Source organism: Dromaius novaehollandiae, chromosome 1, assembly GCF_036370855.1.
Source record: "Dromaius novaehollandiae isolate bDroNov1 chromosome 1, bDroNov1.hap1, whole genome shotgun sequence".
Taxonomy (NCBI): domain Eukaryota; kingdom Metazoa; phylum Chordata; class Aves; order Casuariiformes; family Dromaiidae; genus Dromaius; species Dromaius novaehollandiae.
This window is the reverse complement of record NC_088098.1, coordinates 31,527,329-31,531,846: the sequence shown is the minus strand read 5'-3', so window position 1 is coordinate 31,531,846 and position 4,518 is coordinate 31,527,329. Positions and strand designations below refer to the sequence as shown.

Here is a 4,518-nt window from a genome sequence, read left to right as displayed (position 1 = left end):
TGGTTAATTTTCCTAATGAATTTAGGCCACCAAGGTTTATCTTGCTCATTGCACTATGCTGTAGCTTATTGCTTATACTTTTGAATGCAATATCTGATAGTAGCCTGTTGGAACAAAGTCTCTGAGATTATTTTTCCGTGCATAAAAGCAATGCAAGATGGGCAACACAACACAAGCATTCAGAGAATGCAAGCTTAATTTGCTCCAGGAGATGGCAGTATTTTTTCCCTTCTAAATTGGAGATTGCTGTATTGCTGAATTGAAAAGCTTAACGAAACATGGAGAAATTTCGTAGATCAAATCAAGAATTCTCTTTTCAGGGGGAGGAGGGGAGGTTTTTTTTTTTGTTTTTGTTTTTTTTGTTTTTTTGTTTTTTTTTTTTTTTAATCCAACACCATCGCAGTGGTGTTTCTATTGTGTTGGGGGGAAAAAAAGGCTAAGGAAAATAGTACAAGGCAGTTAAACCGTATGGAGTAGCTTATGGCCTGCTATGCTATGATATTCAAGATGGCAAAACTCTTAGTTCATACTCCCTGCAGTGACTGTTTCACGCTTGAGTTTCAAATATCGGTGTCTTGGGTAGTTGACGCAACCAGTGAGCTTTGAAAGACTACTGATTAAGGATAGGTTCTCCCTTTTGCTAGATATGTCCACAGTTGACTAATACCTAACCAGTTGTTCACTCATCGTATGTCTGTTGCAAGTGATTAACACTTAATACTGATGAGAACAAAAGAATGTATATTTTAGACCACTTTTCTAGCTTGTCATAATCATTTTAAATTTGAATTTTGCCTTCCAGTAGATGCAGAGGACCTCCATCCTACATGTTGTCTATTTATTTCATTACTTAGGTGGTTGTTAGTGAAAATATTGGTGGAATTGATCCTAGGACATATTTCTGCAGAACATCCTTACAGCTTTCTGTTTTGACAATAGATTTTTTTTTTTTTTTTTTTTGATAACTGTAGCTACTTCTGCATTCATACTGTAATAGTTTCATCTAGGCTATGTTTCTCCGTCTCACTTATGAGAATGTCCTGTGATAGTCGGACATATACCAACATAAAGATACTTCATCTACTACCTTTATATTATGCAACTGTAGAAGACAGTCCGTTTTGTCCTAACTTGTTCTTGACCAACTTATGCCAGTTACTGTGGAAGGCGTAAATTTATGAGTATAGTTTGAGTATTTGTTCCAAAACTTTCTTTAGAATTAAAAATCAATGGTGTTGACTCTGGTCAATAAGACCCTTGTTCTTCTCTTTTTCCACTCCCCTCTCCATCCTTTTAAAAATAGGCATTTTCAAAATGCCAGTAACTTAAAATTCTCAAATATAACTATTGCTATTACTTTTGAGCCTGCTTCAGCCAAGTTTTAACATTTTATAGTGAAGTTTTTTGGACCCAGGTAACCTGCAAGCACCTAGTTTAAGGAAGCTTCTAATCTAACCCATTCCTTTCTTTTGCTAGGCTGAGATCTCACTCCTTTGTCGATGATACAAATATAACTGCTTGCAGTTGCCCTCATCAGTGGAGACTGAAACCATCAAACAGTTCATTCTTAACACCATCAGCTGTGAGTTGTTTTCCCTCTCTGTTGTGTATCTAACACTTTACTTTGTCTTTTCTTTTAATGCAGGTGTACTTAGAACAACTGCTTCTTACTCCTGTCGATTGTTTTGTTTTCTTTTTCTGGTTCTGACACTGTACTTGTGTTCTGTCATTGCTCGTATGTATTCTTAAATAATCTGTCCTAGTTCCATTATTTGCATGCTTTCCTTTTCTAAGGTCAGTGAGGAGCTCTTTGCTCCGGTTAGTCCCTTTTCACATGTGCTACCCTTCCTTTGCATAGTTTGAGCTTATTATCTTGATATCATTTCTTTGGGAACTGCCAGCTCCTGAACTCTTTTTCCCTTCTACTCACCTCCCAAAAAACTTACCTTCCAGTGTCAGAACGGAAGAATAAGGAAGTGCAAAAAGTCTTCAAACCTTGTATTTGGGTTCTGTGGTGTGTAGGCTGCTGAAGTCTCATGAGGGCAGCTTGAAATCACTCTTCTGTCAGTGTCTAAGGGGCTAAAATAGAAGCTAAGAATTTGGGGCATTAAATGCCCATCCCCTTTTCCCTCTTTCTCCACCTATATCCTCTGTGATGGCAATAGTAACAAAGAGCAAAGGAGTCTATCCTCATTTCCTGCCACAACATTTCTTCTTTTGGTAAAATAGTGCTCTTCCAAAAACAACAAGAAAGATCTTAATAAAAGTATTTTTATAGGGCTGCATGTTTGTGGGCTCTCATTTTTCCCCAAGTAAAACTCAGACAGTAGCTTTTCTTTCTTAGCAACTGTCAATCTTGCTATATTTTTCTGTCTCAGATCTTACTGAACTAATGATGTTCTGAACTGCAACTTCTTTAGTAACTCCTTCAACCCATATTTCCCAAGCTTGCGTTATTTAGATGACAAAACTACTCTGCAAAATCCTTCACTATTGATAAACATCAATGACAAAGGAGGAAACTAGCCTGGCCCGTTAGGAATACATCCTAAGATTAAATCCAGTCTTCGTTTAACAGACCTGCACCTGCTTGCATTAAAGGCCCTGGAACTGCATTAACGATTAATCTGGAGTTATCTGCTTTCCTGGTTAGGCTTAGGAAAATACAACTTGGAATAAAAGATGAACTTTTTTTTCATTTTTGTCACATCTCAAGCATACAGTTCAGCTTGACTGCAGCAGTGAATTTGTGTGGGTTTTATGCATCTGTCTATTCCCTTTTCTTTGTCCTATTTCACATAAACCATTTGTATCAGATCTTTCTCATTAGATCTGTCACCTTATACTGAATCCCACTCTCTGAATTTCAGTCTTCCTTTTCACTGTGTCCTTTCCGTTTTCCATCAGGTTCCAAACATTCTCCACTGCCTTGCTTCTCCTGTAGTACCGAGGAGCTGAGCCTCTAAAAGTGTCTTTTGAAGTTTCTTTTTAGTTTTCTAAAAATTTTTACTCAAGGCTCTTTATGTTTCTAAAAGGCTCATTCAACAGCTCTACTTCTTTAGGCTCCATTTTATAGGAATATTTTTCTCTAGTGTATGACTTTATGAACTTTACAGCATAAAGACCAAGGGACTTCTCTTTTTTTTCTTACCTCTTATTCAAGTTGTTGCCGAGTTGAGTTGTAGAGGGATATGCTAGAATCTGTTGCTTTCTAAATACTAGCAGAAAGTAATGTTTGCTTTCCAGACTTCTTTTTTCTTCAGACTTCAGACCTTCTGATCCGTCTCCCAACAGTTGTTATATTAATAGAGTTTATGGTGACAGATTAACAAGTAAGTTAGATTTCTTGCTTCTTCATACCAAATAATTCCACCTGGGCATTAAAACAAGAAGTGAACCATTAGGCGCAAGTATGGACTAGACTAACAAACAACTGAGTATACGAAAGTCTTCCTTGTTCTGATGCCAGATGAGATGGTCCAGATTAACATTCTCTATAAATTATCAAATTAAAACCCTATCTTGTAACTACATCCTTTAACAGGTCTGTCCCACGGCTCCGAGTGCTTGATCAGGACCTAAGTGAGGAAACGCACCACCAAATCAAAGGCAAATTTTATGCTTTTACATGCATTACAGGAATGACTGTTTGTACTTCAGATTGCAAGGACAGCTTCCTCCTTAAAGAATTTGCAGTCTGTATATCGTCAAAAAGCAGAGAAGGATTATCCAATGTGAGATTTGCCCAGTTGTGATTGTGATGGGAGCCTCAGTGTTCCTTGAGTCCAAATCCAGGGCCTTTCTGACTGCACCAGTCTGACTACTCAATTTGAGAAGTGATGCTTAAACTTGATTTATAATGAATTGCTATCACTTTTGAAAAAATCAGGCAGACTTTGCTGACTTCAGAGAATTGTACTGTAATGTTTTGATGGGGAAGTGAAAATGCTGCTAGCTTTTTCTAAAATAGCCTGGCATGCAAACTGTTGCAAGGAGAAGTAATGAGCTACTGCTGTACACCGAAGTCTGTATGTAACACCATACATAGCGCATGAGCCTTAAGGACTCAAATTTTCTCCCCAGTGTTAAAAATTAATTTGCATTTTGTGACTGAATTCTAGTGATGGGGAAATTAGGCTATTGCATGGTTACATCTTATTAAATGATTAATGTGATATTTAAGTGAAAATGGTATGTTTTCTCAACACTTGGCTGAAGACTTTGTTAGGGAATATTTCCCTTATAATGTGCAGCAATGAAAGGGCACAAAATAAATACTTTGGCATTTGCCAGATTTCTGGAAAGAGTTTCTTCTGTTTCATGTTTCATTTTTCTGTGGAGAAGCTTGTCTGATTGATTGGTAAAGCTGGCATCTCTCACCCAAAAACCTGCAAGCATTAATTGAGCTTCAGGAGAATATCATGTAGACATGAAATATTACAAGTGAAAAAAGGCTTGTCAAGTCTCATGCTTTGGTCACTGAAGTGCTATTTTTGATCACTCTCAGTCTTGTGTTAG

At 37.3% G+C, this 4,518-nt stretch overlaps 1 long non-coding RNA gene across 1 annotated transcript; it reads left to right on the top strand.

Moving 5' to 3' along the window:
* Positions 1-374: 374 nt before the first annotated feature.
* LOC135327782 (uncharacterized) lies at positions 375-4,304 on the top strand. Its single transcript, XR_010388159.1, has 2 exons — positions 375-1,582; positions 3,545-4,304. It is a non-coding gene; the product is annotated as an uncharacterized LOC135327782 (long non-coding RNA).
* The last annotated feature ends 214 nt before the right edge of the window (positions 4,305-4,518 follow it).